Source organism: Sylvia atricapilla, chromosome 2, assembly GCF_009819655.1.
Source record: "Sylvia atricapilla isolate bSylAtr1 chromosome 2, bSylAtr1.pri, whole genome shotgun sequence".
NCBI classification, from domain to species: domain Eukaryota; kingdom Metazoa; phylum Chordata; class Aves; order Passeriformes; family Sylviidae; genus Sylvia; species Sylvia atricapilla.
The window spans coordinates 80,360,900-80,370,202 of record NC_089141.1 but is presented as its reverse complement, the minus strand read 5'-3'; positions in this window follow the sequence as shown (position 1 = coordinate 80,370,202).

The following is a 9,303-nucleotide window of genomic DNA, read 5'->3' as shown; positions in this document are numbered from 1 at the left end:
TTATTTTCATCTACGTTGCTTCTCAGGAGAATAAAAAACCTCAATTTTTATCTGATATTTTTGTCAGCAGACTACTCAGTGTCACAGTGATGCCTTGGGAAGGCTGGCCTGGAACAGAGACTGGACAGAGCTAGAGAATAAAGTAGATATTTATTAAAATGCCTTTAGTATACTGCTTGCGCAATACAAGAGTCTGGCCAGGGCTACAACCATGATGGACCCAAAATGGTCACAAACTGGACCACTGGTCACGAGGTCTTACACTTTTATGAGTTTTGGTCCATTTGCATATTGGGGTTTAATTGTCCAATTACAGCTTCAGATTATGAAGCCATCCTTCTTGTTTTCTCTCTTCAGTCCACCATTGTTTATGCTTTTGAGTCTGAAAACTTGTAACAGTTGTTGGTCTCCAGCAGGAAAAGGATTTGTTTTGTCTGCCTACTAACAGACAAAACAAACCCTCTCTGTAAAGAGAGCTTACTAACGCTTAATATGAGGCTCAGAACTACACACCTGGGTAGCACCAACTCTGAAAACCATGGAAGCTAAAACTTATGGCATCAACAGGACATGTCATTATGCATGCATCTCAGAAAATCTGTGTGCTGTCACCTTCCTTATCACATCAACAGAATGGGAACGTTTCACAGCATGGCTGCAGCCATGGCTTCCACACCACATTGGACACAGAGAGCTGCTCTGGGACTGGAGTCAGTGTCCTGCGATGCTCCTCTGTGGCTCTGCCAATCCTCCTTATGACAGTGTCAAAGAGGGGCTCTGTGTCAGCTGAGAGAGGTCTGGCTTCAGAAGGGTCTTGTGAGAGCTCAAACACCTCATATTAAAAAAAAAAAAAAAAAAAAAAAAAAAAAATAACAACAACAAAAAACAACACAAATTATGAAATCTGCTTTTACCTTTAGTCTTCAGCCGCATCCTAGCACTTTATTTTCTCATGGTATTAAATGTTGTATATTTGCTGATCCCTGTGGCAATCCTTCTTGTGGATTAAGATAGGGTCAAGGACAAATTCCATCTCAGGTAACATACTGCTCAGGGTTCCAAGTCTATATTCTAAGTTATTATGTAGCAGTATTGTGCAGTATAAAGTAACCATGCTTAGAGCTCTAACTGCTTATTTTTCATCCATCCATGGAGAAAGACTGCAAGTATGTTTAGTCACGAAACACCAGTAAACTTTGAAAGCAATAGGGAAAGAAGAGTATAAAACATATAGGATACAAACATATATAAACCTTTTCAAAATTCCCTAGAATGCTATTTATGAAAATTATAATAGAGGAATAGCCAGATACTTCCACTCAAGAAAGAGATCTCATTGCTTAAAACATGAAAACATTAAAGGAAAAAAAAATTGGCAGCTAGTATTACTAAGTGATTGTACAACATCTGCTTAATGAATCAGGTAAGTGCAAAACATCAGAAAAATGCAGGCAACTATTATGTAACTTTTGTTTACAAGACCCAGTATGGACTTACACCATAACTGGACTCACAGAGCCTTATTAACAAAGATCTTCAGGACAGAGCAGAAGCCATTGGCTCAGGCAATCAGATTTTGAAAAAACCTTACTGAACTATAAGAATTGGTGCTTATGCTTTCCTTACAATTATGTTCTAAGTTGATACTGCTGTGCCCAATGCACATCTAGAGAATGACAGTATTGTAAATTATAACATCCTCCTATTCAAGAAATCTGCTTCTTCAAGATTTCACAGGGAAGCCGTATCTGTGCAAGAGCCTCATGCCTTAGACTGCTTCTGTGAGGGCTTGTGAAAAGGAAGAGACAGTTTTAGTTCCGTGGCGCCTCCAAGGAAGAATTAAAACAAAGAGTGGGGGGGAATAATGACATATTTTTTTTAATAGAGTTTAATTTCCTAAATGAGAGTAAAGCAAAGAACAACAAAAACTTAAAGCAAAGGAAGCATCAGGAAAACAGATTCATTTGAGTCCAGGATTTTTGGGGAAAAAAAACCCCAAAAACAAAAAACCAAAACCAAAAAAACCCCAGGTTGTTCAATTCAAACAACACAATTTCAGTTTGTCCAAGTACAAACAAATGCATTCAGGAAGGAGCCAGAAATTTGCCAACCTGAAGAGAATGGCATCAATGGCTCTGCAATATAGCAATACAGCAATACAATCCCAAAAAGAAATTAAGCTTATAGAAAGCAACAAATTTGGTACAGTCACCAGTGTGATGACAGAGGTAAAGAGGAATTCAATCAATCTTTCTAACTTTTTACAAGGGAGATCTTGTTGCTCTCTACTGCTGCCTAAAAGGATGTTGGAGTGAAGTGGGCATCAGTCTCTTTTCCCAAATAACAAGTGATAGCACAAAGAAAAATGACTTCAAGTTGTGCCAGTGGAGGTTTAGACAGGATATTAGGAAAAATTTCTTCAGAGAAAGGGTTCTAAAGGATGGAAACAAGCTGTCCAGGAAAGTATTTTAAAGGTATGATCAGAAGTGCAGATTGTCAGTTATTAAGTGTGGTACCTCCACATAACAGGTCATAGGACTCTAAAAATCCAGACTAAACATTTCTGCAAAATGAGATCAAATCCCACAGAGGCCCAAACAACAGAAACTGGCCAGCAAATTTTGTGTGGACACACTAGCATTAAACAATTTTGATTATCTACAAACCTTTTCCAAAACTTATTCTCTTTGGCAGGTATTACTACACATGACTGCTCTACCATTTCTTTCTCCGAATTTGTCAACCATAAATGAAGGCTTAATCAAATTCCAGTAAAATTCATTCCACTTGCCAGGAATGCCATAAAGTCTGCAGCTGCCTCAACAGTCACTTGAAGGGATTTAGCCAAAGAAGTTTTGCTTAGTTTATTATGAGGCTGAAGTAGGTGGACCTAACTCAACATTAGTTGGTAACAACTTTGTCTATCCAGCAGCCTTGTGTAGGCTCTGGTTTGTTTGGCTTTTCGGTGGTTTTTTTTTTTTTTTTGTTTGTTTTGTTTTGTTTTTTGTTTTTTTTTTTTTTTTTTTTTTTTTTTTTTTTTTTTGGTGTTTTGGGGTTTTTTTCAGGTTTGCTTTACAGAGAACAAGCTTCAAGCCTGAAACAGCTAGTCCCTTCTTCCCCAGTATTAGCTTAGCATTAGGTAGATCCTTCATCCTCTGTTTTACCTGTTGAATGTATTCCTTGATTAGAATTAATCATTCTCAATATATTGAATTGAAAAAAAGGGAGATAAATTTACAAAGAATCAAAAAAATTACAAACTTCTGCTTCAAAATTATCTTCCCATTAGCAAAATATTTATTGAAGCCAGGCATATCTGATGTTTCAGATATCCCCAAAAGCCTGGCAATGACACCACTCACTGGGAATCCATCAGAGTGAAAGGAACTTCTCATCCTTAAAAATGCTAAGACAGATCCAACTCCAAAAGGCAAATTTGGAATAAATTCTTGTTAATTAAGATAAAAGCCTGTAATTACACACAGCAAAAGAATTTGCCTTCTTGTTTCCTTTGCCTAACTTCAGATAATAAAGAAATAATTTGCACACTGCTGCAAAACCAGAGCAAAACTCCAAATTCTTTAACATTCATTTAAATATTAAAAAAGCGAATCATAATTATTACATATATAGAAATATTTGCTGGTCATGTACAAAAGTCTCTCTCTACGTAGCTGTTGGCTAAAAATAGGCACTTGTTTTCCACCTTGTACAAAAGCATGCTACAGAGCAGCTTCATCTCAAAAAACAATAACTTAAAATGTAATTAAAAATGCTAATTTCAGATTACCTTATGGCTCTGAAGGAAACACATTCAGCCGACCATATGCCACATACTGTTCTACCCTGCTGACCCTTCTCTTCCATAGCTTCTAGGTATACAGATGTTCAGAACAGGAGAGGCAACAACCGGGGGAGAAAGACAGAGAAGAAATTAAAAACTCCCAGCTGGTGCAAGCACAGGCAGTTTCTCAGTGCTTGCAGCTGGTGAGCCAGAAACAGGTGCTGCTCATCAACCAAAATACAAGGGATGCCCTTGCAAGGATGCCAAAAACAGATGATTATCAGTAGCCTCTTTTTTTTTTCTCCGCCCTTTCCATTCTGTACTCTCAAGGAACCAGCTTCAGTAGTGCTCACTAGGGGGGATACAGTTTTTAGTGACCTGGAAAATATCAATCCTTCTTCTCTGGTACCATTATTATATTGCCACACAGTTTCGTGCATTGTCAGTAAGTAATACTCCCATGGCAAATAACTCAGAATTTTTAATTTATTATGGCCAGGCTGCTGCACACTGCCTTCAGAGCAAGAGCAGTAAGGGTTGGTCCAGCCCTAGGCTGTAGATTACCTCGAGCATTTTCTTGTTATGGGTAGAAGTTCCTAGTCTAAACAATCTAATTGTGCCTTTTGGCTTTAAACCTCTCACCTAGGAACACAGAACTTTCCTCCTAGCCAGGACAAGGGCAGTGCACAACAGGAAAATCAGAGACAGAAAGGGGGCAGAGGAATGATATTGAAAGAGCAGCAACTAGGGCATGGCTGCCAGAGGAACAGGAGAGCAAACAGGAGGTAAATCATGCTTTGTGTCTACCTCTATGAAGTAATAATAACAATAATAATAATCTCCAAAAACTGGAGTTTTGTTTGAAACATGTAAGAGGGAAGGAAAAGACAGGTCGTTAATTACTGTACTCTGTTGATTCTCCCACACTGCTGCAACCCTAATCCCACATTTTTTTACTATTTACGACCTGCTGAACCAGCCCCACTGGTAGGTGGAGGCTAAGAGCTTGGCAGAGGAGGATGGCAGTAGGAAGCTGGAGGCCATCCCCCCCAAAAAGAGCACAGCTCTGCAGGACAGGGTTTGCTGTTCCAAGATCAGCTTCCCAGCACTGTCTCATGGGAAGCGGATTGGAATCTGCCTCCAAAAGCACCGGCTTTGGTGGCCACTACCACCCCAAACCCCAGTGTCCCAGAGCTCAGTGGCAATTGATGGCAAATTCCCCTTTTGCCAAAGATGGCTCAGCTCTGTTGAACGAAGAAAACAAAGAAGTTGTCTCTAAAAATATAGGCAAGGGTCAGGAGGGGGTGGTTTTTGTTTATTTTTTTTTTTTAACAGAATAGAGCAATCCAGCAAAAAAAGAAAGAAAAAAAAAAAAGGAACCCAAACAACCCAAAATTCAAACAACCCCTCAATCTTTTACTTACTCCATGCTCACCCATTGCAGGAGCTTTGTTGTCACTTCCCTCTTCACTCAGGCTTTCTGATCTTTGCTTCCAAGGACGAGTTATCAAAACCACGGCCCATATCGTCATATCAGAGTAACTGGTAGCTGTTGGTGTAGTTTAGAAAAGTAGGCAAAGGCATTTACTTCATCCTGCCTTCTGCAGGGGAGGGCTTCCCTGCCTTCCCCTGGTAATGTGAGTTGAGAAAAGAAGAATTGTCCTAAAGTTGATGGCGGAAATTCAGCTGCTGTAACTGCCAAGGCAAACAGAGGAGCTTGAGAAGCAACTGAGGGAAAGCTCGTAAATCTCAGGCAGTGAGACTGTCGGCTACAGCACACTGTGTGGAGATCCACCCTGTGGATGGAAGTGGAAGAGCCCTGCCTAATGCACAATGAGCCAACCAGCTCCCTTGGAATCAAAGAAAATCCGTCACTGTATTGTCATATTGGTGTGTGTGTGCCAGTCCTGGCAGCCTGCCTAATTCCCTCTTTTGTTGTTTTAGTTCCTTTCTTGGTGAGTTCTCTCCTGTGCCAACACTGATACACATGTTGCACAGTCTAACTTAGCATGCATCTTTCCAGTCCCATGGACATACTGGACCTCTCTTTTTACTGGCTATGTGTGCTCATACTGGTTTGAGAAGAGGGTATAAAGATGTTATGCTGTAATACACTGAAAAAGGGCTTTATTCAAAGGAAGGCTGAAAACAGGAGAGTGATTCTTGGTGTAGACACATTCTTGCTCAAAGGTGTGCTGGTTTTGCAGTAATTGATTTTTGGTGAGGAGAGAAGGATCCAGTCATGGAAGTGGCTTTCTGGGAGGAGCTGCTAAGAGCTTCCTCTGTGCCTGGAAAAACCAATCACTGGCTAGTTCTTAGAACTGACAACGTGTTAAACCACTAAGGAAGCTAGATACATCTCTGAGAAGACATGTAAAAATGAACAAACGCCGGAGAAAGCTCTCTTGCTTTCCAGCTTTTGAAGAGAGTAGTTCTCTCCCATTCCTGGCGTGGTGGTGGCCAGGCAGGGGAAGGGAGGCTTGGCCAAAATCACATGGCCATCCACAGCCCAGGGCGAGATATTAACACTTTCACTGCACAGATAGAACTTGCAAACATCAGTCCTCTCCTGAGTAAGAGAAAAGGAAAGAGTGAAGACACATAGAGAAACAACATGAAGACACCAAGTTAGTAAAAAGGAGTCAATTGCTTGTTTTAGAAAGGATAAAAATGCTTATTTTTAAAAAATACATGTGATATCATGACAGGCAGTGGAAATTATGCAGCAACATCGTGTCCCTTCAGTTTCATGGTACTGACAGATGCTGTGTGAGTTTTTAAATTTATAATCCTGATTTTGATGTTTCCAGGTACTGCCATAGAATCCTGATATGTCGATTGGCCCCTGCAATGCTATTTAACAACACAGATAGTCTTGTTTGAGATAGTGTTCAAATGTAGACATCACTGATACCAACTTGCATGTCCAGGGACAAAACTATTAATCTATGAAGCCTGACAAATTTGAGAATTATCAAATTCTCAAATTCTATCATGGTGTCCACAGAAGCTTAGCTTGCAATACTGAAAACTGTGATCTTTTTGATGATTACACGCTGAAGTCAAGCTGAAGCACTTGATCAATGTCTATCCTGGAGAGTTCAAAACAGCTTAAAAATATTGCTCTTATTCTAATGCAGAAAAACCTAAATAATCAAACAAAAAAAACCCCATAAAATACCAAATACTACTTAGACAATTCTTTTTTTTTTTTTTTTTTTTTTTTTTTTTTTTTGTTCTTCACAGATCTCCTTTAAGCAATATGTCCGATTTTCAAATGAAAAGAGATAATTACATTTTTAACAGCTTAATTTTCATGCTCAAGTGTTGCATTCTACTGTGTTTGAAAATATTCTCAGAATCCAAATTTATATCTTAGGAGTTTTATAAGATACTCTTGAAATCCTCTCTTGAACACTATGTCATTTTAGGCTATGATCAACATAAATCAATGAGATGAAAACTGTGTTGTGACTAAGCAGAAAAAGTCAGTCAAATTATTTGCACTGAAATAGTAGCCTACAAATAGTGTAGGGGAAAAAAAAAAAGTGTGAGCAAGCATGTGAGCAAACTGATTAGTATTTGCCAGTTATCCTGTTTCCAAGTATGTTATTGTCAAGGGAGCTTTTATCATTCCTGACATCACTCCAAGTATAATGTCCCTTTTACCCTGAATGGTTGTTGATCCTATGGCACTTTGGAGATCAGCAGGGGATGATCACTGTGCTTTCACGTGCTAACACCAGTGTCCAGGACAAATCCTAACTCAGATGTTTACCAGTACCCTCTAGTCTTAATGGATATCCTGCAGTGGCATGAAGTATTGCAGCACAAGAAAAACTGGTTTGCTCATATCCAGGGGTATTACACCTGCACATTTCTAATGGTGTTGAAAATTTGAGAGGGTATAAAATCCCACATACTAAACTGGCTTGAGAATGAAAGTGATATCTTGGAAAATGACTGAGAAAATTGAAAAATTCCAGTCTGATCACATTAATTTCAGGTAAAGAAAACACTTCATTTTGAATATGAGAAGACCTTTAAATCTCTCCAAAAAAAGAAATGGTTAAATAGAATACACTTAAATGAGGAAAAACCCCAGACATTTCTAACAATGGAGGAAGTAGCAGCAATCAGAACATGTGAAAGTGATGGTTTTAGTGGATGTCTTGAATTTTTCACAGTGACACCGAGCACCTTTTTCATGAATAGCACTGATGGAGCATCTGGTTGAATTATAACAGTCTGTGAAATATATCAAGTCACAGCATAAAATAAAATTCTGCTTTTAAGCTATAGGGCTTTGTTTACCTGAAGATTTCCTGGTGACTGAATTGTGGGAAACAAAAGAGGAAATAAAACCAAAATGAAGTGTTTACCAAATAAGATGAAAAAGATAAATTTGTCCTAGCACAGTAGTTAAAGAAGAGTGAAAAACAGCAAAGCAAAACAAATAGACAAATTTTGTTCTCAGATGCCTAACTATTCAGATATACCAGTGTAAACATGTCTATATGAACAGGTGTATTTACAGCCCTACAAAGAAAAGCATTACCCGCAAGGCCACTTAATTAGGAACAACTAATTTAACACAAAGAACTGCAACAAAAAAAGCACAAAAGCAAAGAGATAGACCTAAGTAATTCTAGCTCTTTGGTGGAGTGAAAATATAACTCGTGAAAGCAAAAAATTCCTTAATTCTCCATTTCTTTTTTTCATAGCAGATTATTGCTTGTTTTCATAATTAATGTTTGACATCTTTCTGAACATGCTACTTGTCAGGAGGAAACACTTATGACTTAAATCTGGGCAGCAGGGTAACTTGTGCAGTCCTGTGCCCGAATGGCTGAACCTGTTATCAGTGTGGAACTATTGTGGCCATCAATGTCAAAAGGCTCTTGCCAGCGCTGTTTAGGGAGCAGGAGGCAAAGGGAACTTTGGAAAAGGAAAATAGTTTCCTCTATTTCTTCTCTATTGTGAGAAATGGAGTTGTAGAGGATTCTCAAAGCCTGACTGAAGGCTCACATAGCCTTATACATCTGTATGCAAACTCTGAGATAAGGTGTGCTGACTTAGAAAGGCCATGGAAGAGAGAAGACGTTTAGAGAGAAATTGAACTGGAAATAATTTTCAAATGTTGGCCTTGCAAACAGACCAGATATTTTTGAGAATTAGATCTGTGAAAGATGCATTGTAGCAAGACCACATGGTGTAAAACAATAAGTGATTAGCATTAGAAGTATTAACAGCATTGTGTGGCAAAAGCTAATTTGCTGAAAAACATTTATAAGGTAATGTAACAAAGAAATAGGCTGGCCTCTGATAGAATGGTGTTGAGTTTTACAGCTCTTGTGTCTCACCCTTCTACAAGATTGATAATGGAATTAAATCTTTCAAAACACCTCTCAGTTGCCCTGTCTCTGTAGAGTTGGGTTTTTCCAACCCTCCATCAAAAGAGGGTGACTCCAACCAGAGGAGTCCCACCCTTCTCAGAGAACACAGCCAGCCACTGCCCG